The sequence below is a fragment of the Leptidea sinapis genome, chromosome 5, assembly GCF_905404315.1.
Source record: "Leptidea sinapis chromosome 5, ilLepSina1.1, whole genome shotgun sequence".
Classification (NCBI taxonomy): domain Eukaryota; kingdom Metazoa; phylum Arthropoda; class Insecta; order Lepidoptera; family Pieridae; genus Leptidea; species Leptidea sinapis.
Window position 1 is genome coordinate 4,562,275 of NC_066269.1, and position 12,582 is coordinate 4,574,856.

Here is a 12,582-nt window from a genome sequence, read left to right on the forward strand (position 1 = left end):
TTCTATTTCTTTTCTGAAAGTGGATGGAAAACTGAGAATTTCTCTGGCAAATGATTCAGACATGTCTTTTTTTATATATCTCAACAAATTCTAGAGTCTAATTGTATTCTTCTAAAACTTTTAAAGTGGAAGGCAATGATATTTAAAAGTATATAGGTTACGTAGACATCATTCGGTGTTTGAAAATGATACACTAACGCACACATGAATAATTTAACATTGCAATAGCACACTACATTACGATTACACGTCAAAGAAGGATAGTAAATGCAATTATTGCAAGCGAAAAAGAGAACTCTAATTTGCTAATTCCTTCGTATTTGTATAGAAAAAATACAGTTAATTCATCAGATATGATTTTTTACCGTACACCGTGATTTATGCCTAAATTACGATTTATTCATGAGTTCATGTAGTAATAGCCAAAAAGTAGTAAAACTGCATTGAAATTAGATAGATAATGTGTCATTGATTTTATAAAAGAATAATTTAATATTGATTATAATATATAGCCTCATTGTTGATATCAATTATTTATACATAAAATAATAAAAATACAATACAATTTTACTAACGAAGGCTCCCGAAAAGTTTTAAGATTACAATTATTATTTTTTGTATCTTATATTATTTATGAATGTCTTTTTGTTGAGGGTTTATTACAATAAGGTAATGGGAGAAGAAGAAAATGATCCAGTGATTCTTCTGCAGTTAGCAAGGGACATACTGAAAGGGACAGTGTTATTGAAAAAACTGTTACGTAAACAAATAACACTCGCTGTCTACATCCGCTACCTACCCTAAACCTTGTTTTAGTAGTTTGATAGTTCAGCTACCTATATACGCACTTGTTAATTAAAAGTTATTGCATTTCGTATTACATTCACTGCAACAACGACTTTTTTTCATCATTTCCTAAAATATTCTACCTCGATCATCCCGCAACAGACAGCATCAATATTTTGTCATTTCTGTACGTTAATCTATGATCGGCTTGGCGGCGATCGGCGTTGTCATGGCGACATATTTATTTTGTTACATAAATAATGAAATCAAATAAAATGTTATAATTCATGATTTCTTAACTATGGTATGTAAATCTATGATTTCTTTTTACTTTCGTAATTACTGCATCTTCCCATGACAAGAAGGCATTTTAATGGTGTACCTATATCAAATTGTAAGCAATTCTGTCAACAACAAACGCGTGTGTATCGTTTTCGTATCGAGATTTTCATCGCGAGAGCGACTACGAACTACGACTACGACTACTACCAAATGAACCAATTGACTCCATTTAGGCGATTGATTTTCGTCGCGCTAGTGACATATCCACCTCTTTTAATACTATAGTATCTTTGGTAGAAGTATATTGGAAGGAAATGCGAATTTCAGTTCGTTTATAATGATGTCCAATACTCGATAAAATATGTTATAATATATATATATATATATATACTTTAAACAAACTTTCCAGATCTTGGAGACGCTCATCTTCGCAAAGCTTATCAAAAAGGCTGTTGGTGATAGGGCGAAGAGATTAAAATAATTATGGACTTGATGTAAATGTTTATTGTGAAGAACACACACACACAGCACAAAAGTAACGCGGGCGCGCGTGGGCTGTAATTGACAACTCGCATATTCGTTGATGCGGGGCGGCTTCATATTAAAAATTCTAATTTTAAATATATTTTTTTTATATCTATGGTTGTTATGCCAGGTGGAACCACCGCCAACGGTCTCCCCCTCAGTGTCGTTGTCACGGCACTCACCCTTAAGGAGTAGAGCTACGCGCGGTGCCGGCCGTTTCATTAGCCCATTTTGGGTCTTAATACCCACGACTGTTGTTGTGTAGTACGCGAACTAACTAGTTCGAAAGAGCACTCCCACACGAACTAAAGAGCGAGAGATCCGGGAACTAGTTCCCTAAGTTCTTTATTTCATTATCAATCCTACATATTATGCTACATATTAGTAATCTGTTATGGATCCTTTTTCGAATTCCAATACTGTTATGTACTTCGTAATCTTGCGCAGGCTCGATGTACAAAATATTCCACGCAAAGTTGTCAGTAGTTATCTAATTATGTTCACTCACTATAATAGTTTTAGTTCGCATTAGGGGCCGTTCACTGTAGTTCGCAGTTCTTTAGTAAACTACCGGAAAAGCCGGATCGGGCAAACGATCAGTAGAAGGATTCGAGAAAGGAACTAACGAACTAGAAGACCAACCTAGTTCGTTAAGGAGCTGCAAACTGAAATGACCGCTTATTACGTCTATTTAATGATTAAAATAAAAACGACAAAATAAGTTTAATTATCTATTCAGAATATCTAGTAAGAAATTATCTATTCAATTACAATTAAAATTAAGTTAAGTTTAAGAAAGTAAATCTACTATTGCACTTTTTATCAGGATACCCATCGTTAAAATAATTGCAAATAAGGTGTAAAGCTCGTCTATTGTCGTCTCTTTCCAAAAATTGACGTGGGCCATTATATTATGTTGGTCCCAAATGGCAGTGAAACTGTCATACTCATTTTCACATGGCAAAGTGGGGCCAACATAATCAGGAGTGAACCGCTCCCTTTCTCGCTTGATGGTAAGGGAGAGCTGGGATAATCCGTCCACACAAAGTCAAAGAGATCAACAGGTCGCAGTGCACTATCACCTAGACCTGCTAACCCCAAAACGTCACCATCTCCAGGCTCGGCGGCAGCAGGCTGGAGCACTTCTGGGTCCACCGGACTGTCGAGTGACTCCTGGTACACCCTGGACACCAAGAGGGGCACAATGTCGTCATCCTCCTCATCGGTGTCGATAATTCACTCCCTGTTTGAATGATACTATCGATATGAAACCACGCTACTCTATTTAGGGCAAGAGTGAATAATATTAATACACAATGCATAGTTACCATAGTTTAAATGATGAACGATTTCATCATCACTAAGCGACCTCCGAGAGGGTCGCGGTGTCTTCGACGTGCTGGCTGTGCTGCTGCCTCCAACCTCTATAAACCTGTAACAATATACCAGTTGTATGCTTTGTGATTCTATTTTAGAGTACAACTAGTACTTGCCCGTTGCATTCACAACTACTACAAGGTTTTATCCTGATATTATGAATATAAGATAGCCGATATTATACTACTTGAATTGTACGCCTAAATATGGGCAACATAAGATAACGCGCCGAAAGCCGGAAACTCAAGTCGACTCAACGTAAAGGAAATGAATGTTCCATAATTTACTTACATTGCGGGCGAAGGAGGGTAGTGGGTTGATGGTGCTGGTGATGGTGGCCGGAGATGGTGCAGGCGCCTGTGATGTCGATGGTGCAGGCACTTCGACATCAAACAGGTCACAATTTTCTCTGCAATTAATAGTCTCGTGTATGAATAGGTAAAATAAATTAAAATAATAGAATCTGTAAAACCTTTTTTTACTACCATTTATTTACCAGTGGGAGGCTCCTTTGCACAGGAAGCCGGCTTTATTATGGGTACCACAACAGCGCCTATTTCTGCCATGAAGCAGTAATGTGTAAACATTACCGAATCTAGTGAAATTACTGGGCAAATAAGACTTAACATCTTATGTCTCAAGGTGACTACTTAAATACTTACATGTTCCACGCACGCCTCTACCTGGGATGCAAGGGAGTCTCGAGGGGCCGGCCCATTGGCATATCTCCTATTGGCAAAAGCTGGAGGCTAAAAAATATGCATAAATAATACAGTGACTCACACGATAGGCAAGCAAGCAAGTTAGTAAAAAGAAAATAAAATAAAACTACTTGTCGACTGCAACTGGACGTCCACCTTCACGCCCGAAGTGCAGACGGCCCCTGGCGTGACGGACGCGGTGCAGCCCCTCACCTCTAGACCCCGCCACGAGCTGCTCGTCCACCTCCATCCTCTGACTCCCCTGACCCCCACGCGTTCGCACGCCTCTGCCGCGTCGGGCCCCCCGTGTTGTTTGGCTACCATAAAAAAGCAAAATTTAACTGAACACGTTAATTTAAAAGCCTTTGATAATTTATACGTCTAAATAGGCCGTGACAACTGCGAAAACGAAGGAAAAAATAAAGGTTAACTGTTAACCTCTTTTTTGAGCAATACACGCAAACTAACACACAAATCGAAAGTTGAAGATGTAGCTTACATCGTACATTAGAGTAATAAACCTGGCCTGTTTTCATCGGTTGTCTAGTAGCAAGAGGCTCTATCTAGACGTATAAATTATCGAAGAAAAAGGCAGTGAAGAATAAGTGCAAGAAACAACTAAGAGGTAGCAGAGAGAAACATGCAACAATTTTTATTGTTATAAAAAAAATTAACAAAAAAACAAATAATTCTAGTTACGATTATTGTAATTTTTGGAATCGGTGTACTTCCGCTGCGACCCGCTCTCGCCTCTCACCTCCTCACGACTCAAGCACATCTCACCTACAACTATGTATGTAGTTACAAGCCTATCTTGGATGACACCGACTCCAAGACCTTCGCTTTGCTCTCTTGACGTATGCCCACAGAGTATTTTTAAATTAAACAAAGAAATATCACGCTAGTGGCAAGCAGACATATTATGTCTGCTTGGCACTCAACGGTAGTTTTTATACAAGACATAATATAGCTGGTTGGCACCTGGGGGTTGGTCTCAAACGTCGTAGGTAGGTTCTTATGTAGTCGCTGCAGTTGCCTTAAGCTACCAGCTGCACTCCCCAGACCTGCTTAGTACGCTGTGTATGTGCACGGTCACAAATGAGTCCAGCAGTCCTGGTTGGTCTTTTTTCCCCAGTGGAAGAATAATAATTTCTTCTAACCCAGTCGTAGTTCCTGTATAAACCATTGACAGTATTACAAATGAGCCGAGTGAAGTCATGAAATGCCACGTGTCAAGCCAGTGTAATTTTAACAATGTGCGAAGAAAGCCAAAGCCGAATGTTAACTAGCGAGAGTCAAGGGAGAATACTAGGCATTCTTAATTTTACTGGGAAGATGTGGCAGTAATAGAGAGAAAGCAGTAGGCAGTAATAGTACAAAATAATTGCTGGCAAGCAAAATCAATAAATTAATTAAGCCAGGCAATCTAAAATCTATAACTAATGAAGCTAGCTAGTTTACTAATTATATTTGTAACATCTAATATTTAAAATATCTAAAAGTAATGTTTACTTAAGTATGTTTGAAACATCTAATATTAATAAGCCTTATTAATAAAATCACAATTTAGCATTATTTTTAAATTGCTTTATTAAAAAAATATAAAAGCAATTATAGATAATTACACAACTTACCCAGTATGGGATTAAATCACCAGAATTAAAAATATAGACAACTAACTTAAAGAACACAAATTGTCAAGTTGTGACGTGTGATAGGACGTCAACCACATGGCGAACGCGCGCACGGCCCACAATACACGTGCGGTGCGCAGTTCGCACAACAGCGATAGCTGGCCTCAGCGCAGTGTATAAATTCTCTTTGGCTGCCTGTCCAGTAGCAACGCGGTCGGCGATGAACTCGTTCCCCGCGTTCGGCACCCCTTAGCTCTCCGAACCGAACGCATCAGTTTGTTTTTGAATTGCAGGAATCTTCAAATATAGCCAGACTTATAATAATAGAGTCACAGAGAAAGCTTCGACCAATCCCTAGAAACCTTCAACCTGCTGTAGATCAACCATCATCGTCAAGAGATTTGTGTGCTGCGACTGTTACTCCTGAATCATTCACTGAGGTGCGTTTTTATATCACTCCTATAATATTGTGAAACAATCAAAAATGTCTTCACATGGTCGCAATTTTTTTTTTATGGAATAGGAGGACAAACGAGCGTACGGGTCACCTGTTGTTAAGTGATCACCGCCGCCCACAATCTCTTGCAACACCAGAGGAATCACAGGAGCGTTGCCGGCCTTTAAGGAAGGTGTACGCGCTTTTTTTGAAGGTACCCATGTCGTAAAGTCCCGGAAATACCGCACAAGGAAGCTCATTCCACAGCTTTGTAGTACGTGGAAGAAAGCTCCTTGAAAACCGCACTGTGGAGGACCGCCACAGTGCGGTTAAACAGCTCATCGGAACACTCCCCGTGATAAATGCGGTAGAAGACACACAATGAAGCGACGTCTCTACGCAACGCCAAGTGATCCAGTCGTTCACAGAGCACTGAATTCACCCCCGACAATTCGAGCTGCTCTGCGTTGCACGCGGTCAAATGGATCGAGCTGATACTGGGGTGCGCCAGACCAGAGATGACAGCAATACTCCATGTGTGGCCGGACCTGCGCTTTGTAGAGCGCTAGTATGTGGGCCGGCTTGAAGTATTTCCGTGCTATACTATGCCGCTACTTCACGCCTGTATTCTATGCGAGTGTGGTTATTAACCCGGATGAGTTCGATGCAATTAAAGCAGCATCTGTCTGCAAAAAAGAGGCGTATCGAACCTGGGTTGCGGCGCTGGGCTCAAAGGATCTGAGCTGCAGAGTTCTTAAGAGGAAATATAACTGTGCCTCCAGATTTTTTAAGCGGCAAATCGCCCGTGCGAAATCGAAGCATGTCATCAAAATTGGCGAGCAGCTTTCCAGTTACCCGACCGGTACACGCAAGTTCTGGTCGTTATCGAAAGCTGCTCTTGGTAACTTCAACCAGCCGTCCCTGCCGCCGTTGCACATGAGGAATGACACCCTGGCCCATACGCCAGAAAAAAATCCGATCTCCTGTGCACTCTTTTTGCCTCAAACTCGACTCTTGACGACAACGGAAAAACACCGCCGACCATCCCGCGGTGTCAGAACTCTATGCCTGAAGTACAGTTCAGACAGAAAACTGTTAGGCGAGCTCTGTTTTCGTTGGACGTCAGGAAGTCAAGCGGGCCGGATGGCATTTCTCCAATCGCGCTTAGAACGTGTGCCCCTGAGTTGACGCCGGTGCTAACGCGTCTATTCCAACAATAAGGGGACAGTTCGGATCCAGCAAACTACAGGCCTATTGCTATTACCTCTCTGGTCTCCAAAATCATGGAGAGCATAATTAACCGCCAGCTCTTGGTATACCTTGAGGGTCAACAGTTAATCAACGATCGACAGTACGGCCTTCGCCATGGTGGGTCGGCAGGTGATCTTCTGGTATACCTAAGACATAGATGGGCGGCTATTGAAAGCAAGGCCTTGCAGTTTACCTAGATATAATAATATATATAATATAATAAATCTTTATTTCGAGTATCATGACTCATATTAATTGTTAGTAATACAGCAAACTTATTTTCTATCTTAGTACTTATCCTAAACCTATTACTTATTAAGTTACAGATGTGTGTCACAGCTGCACCATTCCGTTAGAAATACTGCAGCAATGACCCACATATCTGCAATCCAACCTGCTCGCAATCATCTTTAGAATGCTGTTGGTACTGCCCCGTACTCTGCTCACCAGGGATCCACATCTTTTGCGTATAGTCGCATAAAAACAGTCGACCCGTGCTTCCGCGAACATCCCTGATGCGCTACAAATCAGGATCGGGGCAGCCCCATCAGCACCCTGAAAGCATTGTTATAGTGAACACGTAGCGCGTTGTAGGATTTTTGAGTGTACATGGCCCACAGGTTGCACGTGTAGAAAGTTGTACAAAAGGCTCTGAACAGCGTAATCTTGACGCTGTTTGAGCAACGCACGAATCTGTGAGCCAGCATATTCGCTCTCACCGACAACGCCCTCCGTTCTCTCTCGATTTCCGTGTCGTCCCTGAGGTCGGAAGTCAACATATGACCAAGATATTTAAACGTAGATACTCTCTCCAACGCTGTACCATTCAGCATTACAGGTGGTACTTTATTTGGTGTTTTACCACCGGCCTCAAAGACCATCACTTTACTTTTTCTAGCGTTATAAGCAAGACCATGTCCTCCCACATAAGCCTCACATATGGCCATCAGTTGTCTGAGACCACAAATAGACGCACTGAGCAGCACCATGTCTGCGTAGCTTATATTGTTGACACAAGTTCCGTCTATGAAGCAGCCGACCCTGGTGCCACTGAGCTCGTCAATCAAATCATTTACATATAGGTTGAAGAGCGTTGGTGAGCTCAATCCTCCCTGCCTCACCCCGCACTCCAACCCATATGGACGTGACAAGACTCCCGCCCATCTGACATGGCTGACCTGGTTTTCATACCAAAATTTGAAGATATTGATGAACAACTACTTTGATAGCGCAAATACGCGGGCTATTACATAATGTATTATGGTCTGACCACTTTCCTCTGGTCGTAGAATGTAATTTAAACGTGTTATTACCAAAGAAAGTTTGTAAAAATACCTCTCTAAATGAGGTTTATTGGGGAGAAAGAAGCCAAGTGCAAATAAATACATACCAGAGGGAATGTCATGAAAGGCTAAGACTAATTGACTTCCCACATGGGCTTCAGTATTGCTGTGACCATACTTGTAACGACTCTGAGCATAGAAATGCCATAACTAAGTTGTACAGTGACATCGTTAAAGCTTTAGTTGAGGCTTCTGGGGCGGGTCGAAAGAGTATGTACCGTGTAGCCAAAAAGAGAGTGATAGGCTGGAATAAGCATGTAGCCGAAGCGCACGGGGAGGCCTAGGCAAAAGTTTCGGTGGTGGCTGTGGTATGGGAAGCCAACCTCAGGATATGTTTACAGGGAAATGTGCGAGGCTAGACACATTTTGAAAAACACTACGCTTCCACAACAGCGCAACGCCTCCGTATGGTCTCCCACGTAGAATACCAGTAGACGTGTCTATCGCAGATACTCCTGTGGAGCTGAAGTCCTCGCTTATTGTGTCAAGGAAACAAAGCTCCTCCTTGAGCAACCAGCATTCTTGTAAAGCGATTAAATGTGAGGATTTACATAGCTCACGAATACATTGTGCAGAACGCTTTACATTCTTACAATTAAATGAAACAAATTTACATGTTATGTTTTTATCCATTAACAATAGGCAAGTTTCTCAGCGCCACCTGTGTGATAGGTGTTTCATTTGATTTTAATTTGGGTTTAAGCTTAAAGTGCACAAATCGTCGAAAAATAATTCCCTGTGGCCATAGATTCTCATCAAGGTACAAAGGTAGCTTGCTTTGTGAAACAAAAATCTTATAAGCGTCGTGTTCACATTGCCGTTTAATTGAAATTTTCTCTAGACTCACAATACTTTCCTGAGTTTTATTCTCAATATATTTAATTATATCTGATTCTGCTGTGTGTTTATGTACGTTTGTTATAAATAAGGGTATCTTTCTATCGGCCGCCCTGAATTTTTCGTCTGATTCTACCACAAAATTTCCCATTTTGCCAATAAGGCGGTTTTTGGATTTTTGTGACTTCTTTTGCACTACTGTCCAGCCTTCATTTGGATTATGTACCTTAGCGACCCCTGCATATGATCGAATTTGCGCTGTCGCACCCAGCTGACCATTCGGTTCGCTCGACGTGCCTGATGACTCAGTGCCAACTCGTATAATGCCGCGGTCGGCGCGTGTGACGCAATCGTCGGTCGAATGTTTAGATACAGTGCTTTGAAACTGCACTGAGTTACTATCCTCCGCTTTACTCAAATCAATACTTCTATAATTTGAATTATATTCCCTCGGAGATGTCTCATAGTTAGATTGTTCCAACGGCGTTGTAACGATAGTGTCGTCTAATTGGGACAAACCTATCGGTCCGCTATCAAAGTATCCTCCTCTTTTCATATTTACTTTCATAATCGAAAGTGGCGGCGAATGTAATTTTCCGCTCAAGCATTCCTTTTTGAAATTTTCTAGCTGCTCAACAGTTGCATATGAGGATTTAATGCTTTTGATTTCCGCCTGTACTAGCATCAAATCCTTGAGCAGTTTGGAGACGTCCAGATGGTCGAAAGTTATAGGTGGTAATTTTTCCAAATCCCTGGCCACAAACACAGGTAGTACATCAGGACCTTAAATACACTTATGATGTCGTGCAAAAGGCGGTTTTCCGTGCCTTTTCCTTTGCGTAAAGTTTTTGTGCGTAGATCCACTGGTAATGCTTCCAGAAGTAAGCTATTCGCTATCTCAATTTGTTCACGTGAGAAAGCAGACGCACATATTTGCACCAAACTCACTTCATCGGCTATTGAAACTTTATTTTGGATGTAAGCTAAAAGCTCATCCACAACGAGATGACAATTATTACACTTTAACGTTGAGTACGTAGTTCTATTCGAAATCGCATACGTCTCACGCTCAATGGGAAAACGTCCGACGCGACCAGATTCGCGCGCGCAACTGATATAGCGAATAGCGAAGGCCTTTGATCGTGTATGGCATAGGGCGCTCCTCTCAAAAGTTCCATCATTTGGGCTTCCCGAGAGCTTTGCAAGTGGACCTCCAGCTTCCTCACAGGCCGCAGCATAAAGGTCGTTATCGACGGTTATTGCTCGAACCCGAAGCCCGTGAACACTGTAGTACACAGCCTTGGGGCAAGGCTGTGTGCTATCGCCTATCTCCCACACTGTTTCTTCTGCATATCAATGATATGTTGGACACCTCTAATATACATTACTATGCAGACGACAGCACGGGCGATGCCGTATACACGGGCCATGCAGATCTCTCTAGGGAAATCGTGGACCAGTGCCGGGAGAAACTTGTGCCTTCTATCGAGTCCTCTCTTGAGAAGGTCGCGGAATGGGGAAAATTGGACGTTGTCCAATTTAACCCTCAGAAGACTCAAGTTTGCACGTTTACCACTAAAAAAATCCCATTTGTCGTATCCGCTCTTCGACAACTCTTCCCTTACAGCCTCGCTTAGTATCGGAATTTTGGGTCTCGATATCTCGACCTATTGCCAATCCCGCGGCCATCTAGAGAGCAAAGCCAAATTGGCTTCGAAGAAGCTGGGCGTCATTAATAGAGCACGGCAATACTTCAAGCCGGCCCATATTCTATCGCTCTCCTAAGCGCAGGTCCAGCCACACATGGAGTATTGCTGTCATCTCTGGTCTGGCGCACCCCAGTATCTGCTCGATCCATTTGACCGCGTGCAACGTAGAGCAGCTCGAATTGACGAGAACCCAGTGTTCTGTGGACGGCTGGATCACTTGGCGTTGCGTAGAGACATCGCTTCATTGTGTGTCCTCTACAGCAATTATTATGGGGAGTGTTCCGAAGTGCTGTTTCAGCTGATTCCTGCCGCCGAATTCCACCTTCGTCACGCCACAGGTTAGGATATCATCCCCACCATCTGGATGTGTGGCGGTCCTCCACAGTGCGGTATTTAAGGAGATTTCTTCCACGTATTACAAAGCTGTGGAATGAACTTACTTGTGCGGTGTTTCCAGGACGATACGACATACCTTCAAAAAAAGCGCGTACACCTTCCTTAAAGGCCGACAACGCTCCTGTGATTCCTCTGGTGTTGCAAGAGAATGTGGGCGGCGGTGATCACGTAACACCAGGTGACCCGTATGCTCGTTTGTCCTCCTTTTCCATAAAAAAAGAAGATTAAAACACAAAATTGCATCACTAGCCTTTCCGCATCGGCGCGCTCCGGATCTCGCTGTACACTGTAGATCGGCAAGCTTCCGGCATTTTCGCGGCATTTTCCCCGTGTGTATTATTTTACGTGTAGTTATAAAATGCTTATAACTAGGGTGATTTGAGTGACTGTCACTGAAAGCTATTGAAACAAGCTATAAGACCATGTATAAATTATTCATATTGTCTTTCTTTTTTATTTCACAAAGACTTTTCATTCGAAAAAAAGTGTAAAAATAGGTATATTTTAAAATAAATATTGTTATTATTGTTAATTACTTGTTTTATTTATTTCCTTTTATGTTTTTGTAATGAATAGTATATGTTAATTATAAAATAAAGCTTAAATCTACACAAAGAACGATATTCGTGTAAAGTCTTGATAACGACCGCTCGCTGCGCCGGCCGGGAACAAGTGGACACATAAGTGCTTTGTCCGTAAAGCTATGACGTCGAATATTGGTGGCCTTGAATCGTAACGGATCGAAATGTGTTTGGGAATTCACTCGTTCATAACTGCGTAGGCAAATAAACCATCTTGTACACCTAATAAGGGTGAAAACTGGATGAGGTAAAAGAGTGCCCCGCGGCACAGCCGCTCTTATTGTTTTTTGAATTACCAGTGCCCGCGGGCACGGCTGATGCGGAAAGGCTAGAAAGTAGTTTAAATTTTAAAATCCAAAACATTGACCTTTCACATCAAAATGTATCGGCAGGTGTAAATGAATTTTATATGGATATAGTCGGAGGGCACACGAATCAAGAGCATGTAGCTTTAACCCAACAGCATGTTTCTTTATTGTGTCTTATACTCACACTTCTTTTATTAACGATATGTTTCCGCTATTATAGTGGCAAGACCTTACTCGAATAAAAAACAGCTACATATGGATTTGTATCCCAAGTTGATTGCCGCATGTCGTCTCTTTCTCTCGCACTACTTACAAAATATTATTATAAAATGCACATTCTCCAGGCTTGGTATTTGCTCCGAGACAATCGTGGTCGTGCCTCGTGGGAGGAAATAGGAATACAATAACCTAGGGAT

General features: G+C 41.9%; 1 long non-coding RNA gene across 1 annotated transcript; it reads right to left on the reverse strand.

Moving 5' to 3' along the window:
- Positions 1–2,440: 2,440 nt before the first annotated feature.
- On the reverse strand, positions 2,441–3,386 carry LOC126964617 (uncharacterized). Its single transcript, XR_007729410.1, has 3 exons — positions 3,262–3,386; positions 2,922–3,025; positions 2,441–2,836 (listed from the first exon to the last, which is right to left on the reverse strand). It is a non-coding gene; the product is annotated as an uncharacterized LOC126964617 (long non-coding RNA).
- Positions 3,387–12,582: the final 9,196 nt, after the last annotated feature.